This window comes from Convolutriloba macropyga, chromosome 6 (assembly GCF_964194025.1).
Source record: "Convolutriloba macropyga chromosome 6, txConMacr16.3, whole genome shotgun sequence".
Lineage (NCBI taxonomy): Eukaryota > Metazoa > Xenacoelomorpha > Acoela > Convolutidae > Convolutriloba > Convolutriloba macropyga.
In genome coordinates this window covers 15177684-15192259 of record NC_134473.1, presented here as the reverse complement: position 1 = coordinate 15192259, position 14576 = coordinate 15177684, and the positions used below count along the sequence as shown (strand labels likewise).

At 34.0% G+C, this 14576-nt stretch overlaps 1 protein-coding gene across 2 annotated transcripts in view; it reads right to left on the bottom strand.

The window, feature by feature from the left end:
- LOC142340814 (uncharacterized) overlaps positions 1-8472 on the bottom strand; it is a 61965-nt gene extending 53493 nt beyond the window's left edge. Inside the window, exon 1 of one of the 2 annotated variants that reach the window (XM_075391546.1) lies at positions 8458-8472. The gene's annotated coding sequence lies outside the window, so the exon portion shown is untranslated. Of the gene's footprint in view, positions 1-7381; positions 7491-8457 lie in introns of those variants that run through there. The other variant, XM_075391545.1, reaches the window with a different exon arrangement.
- Positions 8473-14576: the final 6104 nt, after the last annotated feature.

Here is a 14576-nt window from a genome sequence, read left to right as displayed (position 1 = left end):
ACAAGGATACGAGGCATAATAAAATTCTCAACCTTACCACAACTCATTTAAACGTTGAAATGCTGGAATTAAATTTATATACCCGGGAGTGGGACTCAGACAATTCAAGCGTTCAAACACCACAATTCGAGAGCGAAAATTTCGGTTTTGAGCCTGCGCATCACCAGAAAATTTTAAGTTTCTCTATGTGTTTTTTTATCACATCACTATGATTACATGGAGCCAAAGATTTTGTCCTAGCTAAACTTATCCTGTGTATTATCAAAAATGTTCGTTTGCCGAATGTAGGTCACAGTTTTTTACTATTATTGGTCACAACAGCATAATTAACATCTATGCTGTTTTTCTTTAAGATGGCTGGTAGGTAATAACCACGAATCATTTTTGGCTTATTGGTTGCAAATTTTTAAGCAAACTAAAAGGCACAAGTATTCAAGTGGAAGTTTGAATCGCATATAAAGAAATCCCTGTAGCCGGGATATAGGCTAAATATATTTTTTTCCAGTTACTATTACTCAAAAAGCAAGACTAGCCAGTATAAAACGGAACATGAAAAGAGTAGTGGCCCTCCAGAAAAAAACAGAATGTCCGTAGACTTACTCTGCGCTGATTTGCTCAGATAGCAGCCATCAGAAAAAGTCTTAATAGTTGAGAAAACAGAGTTTGACAACAATGCATCTACACTTGATATTATACTAGACGGTAGCTATCACAATTCATTTTGACAAAAATAATGTGTTATTTCTTTCACAGAGTTGGATGATTCTAGGTAGGAAAATATATCTGATTAGAGAAGTTACTCTGGACAGCAAAAGATTCGTAGTTTATAGATCGAAACAAAGTTAACGTTAGCAATTTACTCGAATGAATAACACTACAAATGGTCTTATCTGGATATCAATTAAGCAGCAACTGTTTTTTCACTCCAGCCAAATGCTTCAGGCATTGTGGTAACAATTTCATGCAGATATGCTTATTGAGCAAAATGCTACTAAAAAGGGCTCTAATTGTCCAAATTAGGCTTCATATGGCAATTCGATTGATCGTTTCAATATTAACCAGTCAAGGCAAGTGCATCATTAAAAGATGAGCTGAATTTATGATAAGCAAAAATTTCAATTCTGCAGAAAGGTGATAAAATTCACTAAAAATTGACCACCTTTTTACTGATTTCATGAAGTATCGACATAGGAACCAACAAATAACTGATTGTCTTATAAAAAGAAAGGCTCATGCGAGCAACAGTTTATAATTCGATCTCAACAAGAATCTGCAGCCAAAGAAGTACATTAGGTCAAAAAATTTACTTCAACTTACAGTAGTCCTCCTTTTTGAGCTTTGAGTTTACGCCAGAATTTGCCCTCGGACAAACAGTTGTCCATCACTCGAAATTGCATCCCATTAAAATATCTGGCCTAATAAATTTGAGACAATTGTGCAAGCATTTGTTCTGAGGCCAGATTTAAAATTGCTTTCAAAAAACAATTTTTTAAATGAAGTTTTAAATAACCAACTTCTTTAGCAATCCGAGCTTTGATAGAAAGTTAAACATTGATAACCCCAGTTTTATATATAACTGTGATGCTTTAATATTCAACCATTGATCTGCTCAATTATGTAACGCTCTGTGATCGAAACAATCAAACCTTGTGCATTTTCCTTGGACCAAAATAAATTTTAATTTTCTCATTTTCTTTTTGAAAACTTAAAAAGACGCAAAATTTGCAAATAAAGGATCCATATGTTGCAATGCAGGTGTCATTCATGACTGTATAGTTATGCTCATTTGGCTGGTTTTGCACTGCAATTACTTGCGATTTTTAGACGACGCACTTACCCAACTACTTTTTTAAATTGAGTCCGATAAATTCTGTTACGAGAATTCAGGTGTTTTTAGATATACCGACAGGTGTACCACACAGGAAACATGCACATCTAATTGAGATGAATTGGTTGAAATTGTCAAGCTAATTGAGATGTGAACTGAATACTTTTTTTGAATTTTATTGAAAACTACTTTCATTAGCGTTGATTTTTCTGCAGTGCAATTAATTCATTGAAGTATATCGGTATAGCTAACTCACAAAATCTTAAAAAAACTCCGCCTAATAGTTCAATGGACTATGCTTTTTGTTACTGCATCGGTTCTAATTAAAATTCAAGGATATAGCCAAAATAGAGCCAGAAGAGTACTGTACGGGCCATTCAGCGCTAATTTGCTGTGACAGCAACCTACATGTAAGCCCTTATAAGCTGTAGCAATTTAATTTGCGAAAAAAGCATCTACACTTAATAATATACGAGATGGTAGCTATCACCACTCATTTTGACGAAAATAAAGTTCTATTTTACCACAGATTAGATGATTCCCAGATATAAAAATATTTCTTATTAGAGATATTACTCTGGAAAGCAGAAAAACATGTAGCTTATTGATTGAACCAAAGTTTACTTCAACAATTTATTCGAATGAATAACACCGAAAAGTGTCTTATTTGGATCTTAATTGAACAGAAGGAGCAACAGTTTAAATTGTGTTTGTTAATTGTTTCAATCCAGGCAAACGCTTCAGGCACTAAGGTAACAATGTTTAATGCAGATATGCTTATTCAGCAAAATATTTAAAAAGGAGCTCTAATTGTCCAATTTTGACATCAAGTGGCAAATTCTATTTGTCATTTCAATGTTACTTAGTCTAGGCAAGTGCATCGGTAAAAGGCGAGCCAATTTTATGAAAAGAAACTGTTAGAAGCTTTGTGTTTGGTGCAAATTCTTTTATATTTTTGGAAGTGTGGGTAAAAAAAATCAAAACTGGCTACCTTTTATTTGAATGTTTGAAGCAAATTTATAGGTACTAACAACTAACTAATTATCTCATAAATTGGCAGGCTCAATTAAGCAACAAATATAATTCGACTTCAACAAGAATCTGCAGCCAAAGATGAACATTGAGTCTAAAGATTTACTTCCATTTACAGTAGTCTTCTTTTTTTGCGCTTCAAGTTTACGCCAGCATTTGCTGTTGGACAAAGTTTTGCTCATCACTCAAAATGTCTTGGTTACTAAATTTCAGACAATTGTGCCAACTTTTGCTTTTTGAACCCAGATTTAAAAAAGCTTGTAAACAATACAAAGTTTTTTAATGAAGTTTTGGGCGTCAAAAACCAATCGTTTTTAGCAATTTGAGCTATGATAGCAAGGTAAACATTGATAACCCCACTTTTATACATTACAGTGATACTTTAACAATCAGCCATTGATCTTCGCAGTCATCTCCTCTAGCTTCGTTAAGTTCGCTAGTTTCGGGCTGCAACTACTTGTGAAATTTAGCGACGTAATTACACAACTAGTTTTGTGAGTTGAGTCTGATTAATTCTGAATTATAGTTGATTCCGATAGGTATACCGACAGAGGGAAAGGTGCAGATCTAATTGAGATGAATTGTTTGAAACTGCCACGCTAACTGAGTTTTCAACTGAATAATTTATTTTTGAAATTTATTGGAAACTGCTTCTATTAGCGATGATTTGTCTGCAGTTTTTACTTCCTCGAAATATAGTCGTTATGGCTATCTCACAATATCCTAACAAACTGTCCGCACAAAATTTTTCAATTGATTATACTCTTTGTTACTGATTTGGTTTCTATGAAACTTCAACCATTTTTTACTACAAGATGGTCGGCTCCAAAAAGTAAAAATTAATCCAGACAGTGAAAAGGCGGCTCGGTAATGTGCGATCGCACATAAGGTTCCGACCCCGCTCATCCTCAATTTTGGCATAATTGTCTACCAAATGAGGAACAGATAGAAAAACACAAAAAATTCAAGTATTTTTTTAAAAAAACTGGTGTATGAACGAAAAGATAGCCTCCAAAGCAAATAACTCAGTGGAGTAAAAACTGAGGCATTAGATTGATGAGATATGCCGATATTAAGAAAGCGAGAGAAGACGAATGGCAAAATCAAACAACAACAACAAACATTAATTACATCAAAAATTTAATGTCCGTTTTAAAACACAAAACTTAAAAACAAAGTCAAAATAGCGTCAGATAAATCTGAAAAGAAACAAAATAACTTGTAATTCACCAGAAAAAAAATGGTTATTCACCAGTTCATAATAAAACTTGGTAACAATTAGACAAAAAAGAACAGAAACTTTAAATTTAGAAAATTCGCTGAATTAAAAAAAAACAATTAATTTCGAAGTAATGAAAACCATTAGGAATTAAATAAAATAACCCATAATTTTACAATTACCAATGCTTCTATAGAAGGGATTAAGAACTCTTGGTATTCAATTTTTTATGCAGTTACAAAAAGAACAACAAATAGACAACAAACTAAAAATCAATTAAAACTTGCCAGAAAATCCTTTGAAAGCCGTAAAGCCATACTTTGGCCCCCAAAATTTGTTTGATTGCACCTTCGTCGAACACTGATACTGTATTATCTGGCCGCTCTTTGATGAAAATAAGCAACAATTAGACAAAAAAAAATGCAAAATTATGTAATACTTGTTTTCTTTCGGAAACAATTTATTTCCAAAGACATGAAAGCCATTATTTACAAAATGAAAAAGTTGAATAGGTTCGTCAATTCTTCCAAAAGAAGCCCTAGAGACCTGCAATTATCCAGAATATGTCTTACGTCTACAAAAAAGAACGACAAATATGACAAAAATCAAAAATTCATTTACATTTTCTTGTGAAAAACATTAGATTTTGTGACACCAATCCCTTTTGACACCTTCCCTTGAAATGTATCAAATGACCTCTCATTAACTAATTTAGGTAACAATTAGACCAAAAAGAAAAAAGCAAGATTATGTAAAACTTGTTTTCATCGCGAAAAAATTCAGTTCCAAAGACACGAAAGCCATTAATTACGCAATCAAAAATTGAATAGGTTTGTTTATTCTTCCAAAGAAAGCCATCGGGACCTGTAATTAAACAGAACATGTCTTATTTCTACAAAAAGAACGTCAAATATGACAAAAATCAAAAATTAACTTACGTTTTTTTGTGAAAAACCCATGTCGAAGCCAGTAAATTCATAACGAATTCTTTAAAAACATTAGATTTGTGACACCAATCCTTTTTGACACCTTCCCATGACAAAAACAATGTCATCTTTAACTTTTAATTAACGAGACCAGGTAACAAACAGACAATAAAAGGAACAAAATTGCGAAGTTGAAATGTTTTTTTTTTTCATTTTGGGAAACAATTGTTTTCAAAGTCATGAAAGCCGTTATCGGTCTTCTAATATCAGAACTGCGGCCCATCTACTCTTCCAGAAAAAACCAAACAAACCAGGTCATTGTACAGGAAATTAAATACGACTAAAAAGAAAAGGTAAAATCGACAGTTAAAGACAAAATTAAAAAATTCAATTAAAATCTTCGAGAAAGTATTGTCGAAGCGGTAAAGAAACAAAATCTATATCTTTAAGGATTTGAATATTATCACTTGTGCTTTTTATTTGAACGCGGAAGTGTGATATATGAACTGACAATAAAGTGATAATTTGACAAAATTAGAAAACATGAAAAATTGGCAAATACCTAAAAACTAAAAAATTTGTGAAATCTAGTAGTATCAAAGCCAGAACACCATAAATTAAGGCATAAAGCCGCAATAAACACTGAATTTGAATTCATCAGAAAGAAGGAGCACTCTTTGATTGCTGACACTAAGCTACCAGTTGACTAAAGTAAGAAAAAAATGGAGGCAAACTTCAATAAGCCATTTTTTTTAAAAATCAAGTATTTTAAAAGTCAAAACGACCATAAGCTTTCAAGCAATCAATTAGATAAATTAATTTTGAGCTAATTAGGAAGCCAATAGGACCTATCACTTTTGAACTTTAATTTGAAATGTTCTGTTATTTAATTAGTATAAAAAAGATCGTATTTTTTTTATAAAAAACCGACTGATGACAATCCGGATTAGTTTTGGATTGTAACGGTCCAAGATGGGTACAGAACTAGTCCTCCTAATATTGATTGTCCATTAGACAAATTAATTTTTGGAATGACATTGATATAGATATTTGTTTGTTAAAAAATCAAAACTAATGCTGCGTTTTTGATAATCAACGAATAAAGTTAGCAAAAGACGGCAAAATTTAATTACAGAGCACTCTCAACGGAAGTTGAAGTGAAATTAGCCCCTTTTTCAGTCTAAAAAGATTGTGTTAGTAGTGTTTGGGTGTGCACTTCCTGTAAATTTAATCAGAGTGGACTAAAAAAACTTATTTCGTGCTGTTTTTGGAGAATAAGAGTGAATTTTATGAAACTTTTAGCCGGAATATGTGACAAAAAAATCAATGAAAATAGCCGACAATGTATTTTGTCTTTAAGCGTAAAATCAACAACCTTTTTCATGAAAAATTTTATTAAATTTTATCAAAATTGGCGAAATTTTAGTCAAAAATTCTGAAAAAAGGTGAAAGAAATCAACGGAATTCACTCTATTTTCTCGAAAGTTTAAACCTCGATATCTCCCTGTCAAAAACGAAAATCAAAAAATCCTTTTAATTCTATATTCTACGCTGGGCAAGCTTTCTAATGATACCAGTCTCAACTCTGTACAATGAATATATCGATCGGCCAAAATTGACTGAACAAAAAAAACCCAGTTGAGTACATAGTTCCTCCCCCCTCAAGAGGGGTCGGAACAAAAATGTGAGTAGATTCAAAGACCGTTGTCAGATGTTTCAATTTATTTCGATTTGATATTTTTGATGACTGCTTAAATTCAAAAGAATCCATTAGCTGAATCAAAAGCGGTAGTTCAACGCTGAGCATGTTCAGGATAGAAAGTTTAAGACGGAGTCCAATTTTCAAAAGTCTCACAGAGTAAAAATTTAAGATCTACGGAAATTGAAATTCTTATAAGTTTATTACTGCTTTTTTCTCTAAATGAGACCATTTTCCAATCAATAACTAAGAGCATGCATGATTTTGAAGATATATCTTTTTTTAAAAAGTCAAAAAATATTTGCTGATCAGGTAACTGTATTTTCAAGAGTGCATTTTTGGTCTTCAATTCTGTGGGAGTTTCACACGTGTTTTTAAATCTTTCGAAAGATCAACGAGGTTTAAAAGTCAAGATTGAAGCAAAAGAAATTATACAAATGTTCTCTTTTTCAGTCACTTGGCGCGTTGCATGATTTTCTCTATCTATTAGTTTACAGTTCTCCGATAAATCCCCATCCATTTTACTTTTGCATCACTTCTATTCCCGGAAATGAGGCTCTTTCCCGTCACAGATTCTCTAGAAATTATAGCCCCCATTAAGGTATATTTACGGAGGGGGGGGGATGGGGACTATACTTTATAAGATCCTTAAGCTGGGAGGCTAGATTGTGAGAGACCAGAAAAGGTGAAGTAACCTTGAGATAACACAAAAATTAATTATTTTCTGTTTTATGAATGGTTTACCACATCAAATATCATGGCTTGATTTGTGATAATGGTTAAATAAGTTTTCGAAAGTGAAAAGTATTCCCAATATGTTAACCATGACCGGGAAAACCTCGGTAATAAGTCTAGATTTTTTTTCCTAGTAATTAATGCAGCCAACTATGCCAGATTCGAACCAAAAAAAAATAACTAAAATATTTTGAATTTGAGCAATGATAATAAAAATAATAAAAATAATATTAACCGATAATGCAGAACTGATATAAATCCTGGTCATACCTTTTCTCGCGCGTGACGTTCAATAAGTTCCACATTTATGACTTCAAGATACTAGACTCGCCATTTCAAATTGCAGACGAGATTTGATTCAGACCAACGCTTTTGTTTATTATCAACTATAAAGTTATTTAATAAATGTTTACCGAAGCGCATATTTTAGTGTAGTTTCCCTGGGATTAACTTTTTATAACACTATAACTTTCGTTTCAACTTTTCCTTGAAATTTGTACCCTATAACAATTGTCTAAATAATCCATTTGAACTTTCAATTTTAGTACAATCAAAATTAAAACGAAATAAACTAAGTTTCGTCAACATTTGGTAAAAATGTGTTTAGTAATCATATAATGACAGTAAACATGGATTTTGCAAAAGTTATTGAGTCAGGTGCTCTTCAATTATCCAAACTTGTGAAAAGATAGATCCAGGTCAAATTTGCTAATTCAAATAGCCCAGCCGACCAGAACCACTAACGCTTCAGACCATGGCTTGTGCCAATATTTGGGGGTCTTTATGTAATCACTCACGAATAAGAATGGAGATAGGGGTCCAGAAAGAGGGTTGTATATGCTAATTAATCGACCCTCTGAAGTTTAAAAGAGCACACCTGGTAACGGGCATTGCGAATTAATAAGTCAGGCCGTTCGCAGTGCGCTTAATTAATAAATGTAATTAATTACATATGAAGGAAATTAATTTGAAGTCGGCGCGCATTTTGAACTAAGATTCGTGGAATTCAAATTGTTACCCGCAAGATCGTGCCTTTAAAAACTCCCGCAAAATTGGCAATGACAAAAAAGGAGTAAATAAAAACACGCGATAGTAACAACAATTCGATTCGGCAGCTATGATCTACGAATAAAACACTTTCAATAGTTACTCAATTTTCTCCAATCGACTACTGCGGGCTTCCACGAGCCAAATATTTCGCAGTTTAAGGGTATTGTATAAGATTTCATGGCAAATGGACAAATTTCGCCATTTTTAATAACTTTCCAACTTTCCTAAACCAACTGAATTTTAGCCCATAATTCATCAGAGACAGTTTAAAACCTTACAAATCAATTTCAGATGTTGACCACTTATAATATGGCGTATGGACGTCAGATCAAACTACAAATTTCACAACGATAATTTTGCATTTGTGTAGGCGAAGAATTAACTGCTAAAATTACAAAGAGATAAAAACATGGTGATCAAAAATATGCTATCACACACCGTACAAAAGTTTTCACATGTTTGTTTCGAGTAAACAAGGTTAAATTCTGCTATAAATTTATTGAATTACTAGAAACCAGTGCGAAGTCTGTGCAGATAGTATTTCAAACGGAATGTGGTTGTTTGAATATTTTTGTTTTTCTAAAGATTAGCAGATTTATTAAGAAGGATTATGTGATCTTCTTTGTGATATTTATGAGAGGTAAAAGGCCACCTATATTTACACCGATAATCTTTTCACAAACACAAAGAAGTCCGTCTGGTTAAAAGATCTAATTCAATAAGTTAAGGTTTGAGCAATAGTTCAAGGTTAAATTGAGCTATGCAAGAATGCGAAAGATGTGGTAAAAACAAATCATCACGAAGATTTGAATTTTCAAAAGGTAATAATCATTTTTTATAAAGACTTCGTTAAAGGTTTTTGAGACTATATGCAGTATCTCAACAGATTAGTTAGCTGTCTTCATTTGCGATTAAGGGACTAAACCAGCCGTCTTACCATTACACGTTAGGACTGCTGGAATAGCAACTCGGTCAGCTATATGTTTGTTTGTGTGTGCATGTGTGTGGTGAGTTTGTGTGTGTGTGTGTGTGTGTGTGTGTGTGTGTGTGTGTGTGTGTGTGTGTGTGTGTGTGTGTGTGGGTGTGTGGTGAGTTTGTGTGTGTGTGTGCATGTGTGTGGTGAGTTTGTGTGTGTGTGTGTGTGTGGGGGGGGGGTGTGGTGAGTGTGTGTGTGAGTGTGTGTGCATGTGTGTCGTGAGTTTGTGTGTGCGCGTGCGTGCGTGCGTGTGTGTGTGTGTGCGTGCGTGGGTGCGTGTGTGCGTGCGTGTGTGCGTGCGTGTGTGTGTGTGTGTGCGTGCGTGCGTGCGTGCATGCGTGCGGAACCATGTGCGTGCGAGTGTGAGTTGCAGGGAGTTAATGTTACGGGATGAGGTTAATAGTTAAAAATAACATCAATAACGGATCTTTTCTGTTTTTGCCCCGAAGTCGATTTGCATCCCCACTTACACATGTTAAAGCAAATTGTTTTTTTTTCATACACTAACACATACTATTATGCACACACGGCACTCAAAAGTTAATGATGCAGCGGACTTTTGAAATTACATATACACTCTAAAAAACGTGCAGGTAAATTTACCTAAAAATTCAGGTAAACTTACCTGAACTGTGCATGTCTTTTGGAGTTCCTGCACACTACCTGCACCGTATCTTTGTATCAGCCGATTTTAGTACAAATGTGATTGTTTTATCTGCAATAAAGGCATGGCCATAAACAGTGGTCCGCTTGCGCTCTAAATAACTAAATTTCTTAAAATTGAACTTAATTTTATTTCTCATGTGTACAGGAATACTTTATAATTTGCAAAAAATTTCTTGCAGTCTTGATTTTAACGGACAACAATGTACTATTTCTGATAGATTACATAACATTCGGCTTGTTTTTACGTCGGCCTAATTTTACATCGGCATACTTTGTGTTCACCTCTCCAATTACTAGAGGCAGTGAATTCAAATAGTTTAAAAGTATTGAGTGGTATCTTGGATTTTAATAAAATTAAAAATTGCAGTCGATTGGAAAAAAATATAAAAATTCATTCAAACACTAGCAGTTTAAACTTAAAGTACTTTTGCTAGTCTAAATCTAACCAAGCACTAGAAATTATGCGGAGAAATGAATTTGAAGATATACGCATATGGAGCTTGGAAAAGATTATTTTTGCCTCCCGGGTCAAGGTTTTTGGGTGAATTTTTGTAAGAAATGCGGTGAATCTTTTTAAGAAAAGCTGTGATTGCGGTAAATGCGGTAAAAAAACAACTCACCGCATATAACCACATTTCTTAAAAAATTTCACCGCGAATTTGACCGCATTTCATACAAAAACTCACCGCATATGTTTTCCAACTTTTGTTGAGTCTGATTTGAATTCACAAGAAATAGCAGAGAAGTACATGACAGTTGGCATAGTGGAATAAGAATTTAAAGGCATGCAGGAAGTGAGAAATTCGAACCCATGTATGGATGTTGCTTTTTTGTAGGGGTACCGAGCGAATAATTAATTCACCGCGATTCAATAGATTCTTCAACAAAAAGAAACCTGAAAGTCTCAGAAGTCTTCTCAAACAATCGTGGTTTATAAGAATACTGATCAGTTCAAACTATGAAAGATGAAAAAGATCAAATGGGCACACAATTTGAAAGTGCAACCCGGAAAATCAAGTTTAATGCCAATAAAAATATTGCATTTTAGTTTTCTTGTCAAACGCGGTGTTGCCCCACTCCACTCACTGGACAAGAAATTACAGTGCTCTAATTTTTATTTGTTCTCCATGATTTGACTTCTTGCAACATTGACAAGATTTTTCTCTCAAAGACTAACGTCAAGTTCTCGTCGACAAGAAAAAAAAGAGAATAGCGTTTTTCTTCAAAAACATTATTTTGGTACATTTGATTCCAACAAAGTTAATTTTTTAAAGGCAAGTGACACAACTTCAGAAGAAAATATTTTTTGGCAGCAGAAACAGTTATAATCTTGAGAATCTTCCTGATGTTTTCTCTAAGACCACCCAGCACTTTAATCGCAACCCGTACCGAACGCCAATTGGAAATCAGTTCTTTGCAATTGTAAATGCAAGTCTCTCATGTAATATATTTTGCTCGCTTGCTTGCTTGAAATTTGCTTCTTTCAAGCGTATATTAATTGCGCAAAGGGCAAACTTTCAACATTCATGGTGGAGCAGGAAGCAGAACGAAGGTCTAAGGAGCGTTGATCGTGGGTTGGATCCCCGTACAAAACTTTAGTTTTTGCACTTGGCCCAAGTCTGACCATTGTAAAATCAGACTGAGCGCAATCTGACAAGTCAAAAAAGTGACATAAATCAGTCTATGATTCAGTAATGACGAGGAATTGCATTTCTACTGGCCCAGTACTGAAACGCACATGGAGTTAGGAAGGGGAACTTGTCAGAAACATATTTTACAGAAATGTTGATGTCATGAAGGCCACTGATCCGCTCTCTTGCTTTAAGAGTACCAACTGAATTCAAATCTGATCTGTTTTTACAAATGAGCAATGTTGCAGCAGACAAATCATGCTCACGTAAAATGGAGCCCGCACTCATGCTTCTGAAAACTAAAATTTAAAAATCTCCTCTTTATTAGTTGATGTCAGAAAGAAGCTTTTCATTGCCACTACATTGGCTAAATTTGCGGCAGAGCCAGCTGATAAAAAATTGTCATCGATTATACAAATCGGACTATTGAAAGTAATGTCTGGCACTAAGAAACTGGTAACCGTGAAGATCCTAAATGACGGAATTTCAAATGATTTCAAAAGGAGACCAAGCATGGTCATAGATGGAGTGACATATAGACAAAAGAAATATCAAGGCCTCTTCTCTCACATAGATTTCCAATTCAATTAGAACTTATCAAGAACTGCTTGAACTTCTTTTAGTGTAGGCACCAAAAATTTTTATATGAAAGGTTTTTATGTTTCTTGGACATTTTCGACATCTTTAAGATTTTTGACTCATTTTCAACAGGTTCCTATTTTTTTCACATCCCAGCTGCTAATGTTTGTTGCTCCGAAAACATATTTGCACATTTTAAATTGAGCGTCAAGCTTCCGTTTTTTACTCTTCGATGTTTTTTAAATTCACTGGTAGACTTTTTTTGGACAGGAGAAAAAGATATTCTGGTCGAATAAAAATTTTCTCAGCGAGTTGCTCCTCAGAACCTTTTTTGAGCCCATCATTTAAATAAATAACGTGCTGATGCAGATTAAGCATGTTCTGCTGAACATTTTTTAATACACGCCAAATACTGACAATGGACCTAATGATATGCATTGCTGTACATCCAAAATTTCAGTTAGAAAAAGTTGACACCGCTGTTTGCTTAACCTTTTTTTAATAGTCAACGCAGAACACAAACTGCCTGTTAGCGGTGCGTTGGTGCCCGTGTTGCAATCATTGTAGCTTCTGGATTAACAGAAAATCTTAGTTCAGAATCACAACTAATAATAGTTATATCAATTTCTGAAAATGCAACCGAAATGAGAACATTGCTCAGAGTTTTAAGACTCTTTAAGTAATTTTACATAAATTAAGAGAAATAATTATAAGAAGTGCAATAAATTTCATTTGCTAGTATCTGTGTATATCAATTGAAATGAACAACCAAATGTTAGATTTGTCCTTAAATCACCACTCATATAGATTTTAGCTGTCAAAAAAGTTCAAAATAACCAACTTGGATTAATTTTCTTAGGTTTGTGGAGTTTGTTTCAATGTTCAAATGCATTTTGGAAAAGTTCAATGCTTCTGAACTTGGTCAAACGGAGATTTACTTGTACGAATTACCTCATATATTTTTATGGTAAAATCATTTTCATCAGTCTCAGTTTATCTTCCTCGAGGTTTTCTTTTCATAGTCGTAAAAGATTTAGTCACTATCAAACGTTTCGTCGGCACAATATTGTTAGATTAAGACGGAATATCCCAAAACGTCATGATTCCCAAAACACTCAATAACTTCCATTTAATTTGAAAAAATGTCAAAAACGATCATTCCTTGTAAAAAAACGAGGGGCCCTCGATAACCTTACTCAATAGGTATAACGGATATCCGACTTCTTTGAACCAAAAGAGCGAGCTTAATGCTTCGAAGTAGCGATTTTATTTGAAAAGTTTTGATTGCAATCGAATTAAGATGTTTGTGTGCAAATCTGTCGGTATAAGATTTGAAATAACGGTCTTATGATTCGAAATAACGCGACAAAACGTGACCCAGATCATGCATTTAACTTGTGAAAGTCATTTCTAACCTCTGGTTGCCGCTGGTTGTCTTTGCTTTATGATTATTGGAAAAGTTTTAATTAGGGTCGTTAAATAAACGCGTGCTGAAAACTATAACGACCAGATTGTTTGTTTTTGTCTTTATCTTCTTGTCTAGTGATAATCCTTGATCCTAGTTGTTTCGACCCCCACTTTAGTGGGGAGGGAGGGAGGAACTATATACTCAACTGGGTTTTTATTTTGTTCAGTCAATTTTGGCCGATCGATATTTTCATCGTAGAGAATTTCGAGTGGTATAATTAAAAAGCCCGTCCAGTGCAGAATACGGAATTAAAAAGATTTTTTCGATTTTCGTTTTTTACAGGGAGTTATCGAGGTTTAAAGTTTTGTGAACATTGGGCTGTTTTGTTCACATTTTCAGTAATTTTTGCTAAAATTTGGCACAATTTCGCTAATATAACTCAAAATAAGTTAAAATTTTTAACGGCAGAGCGTTTTTGTTTGCGTTAGAGATAGCAGAGCGTTGCTGAATTAATTGATTGAAGTTTTTTATGGCTAAAATTTTTGATACATTTTTCAAAATTCAAAATTTTTTCATCAAAAATGGCACAAAATATTCTTTTTTGGTCCACTTTGTTAAAGTTTGCCAGACTTAGTGACTTAGAAACCTCGACACAGACTCCCTAGTTTCCAAAGGAGCGCTAATTGCAATTAGGCGCCGCATGAAAGTCTTCTGGAAATAAAACTTGCCGTTTTTTGCAGATTAAACTCAATAATTATACAAAATGCGTCGCTGTTTTTTTTTAATATTTGAAGAATTCCACTCAACATTGGGTCTAATTCGCAAAT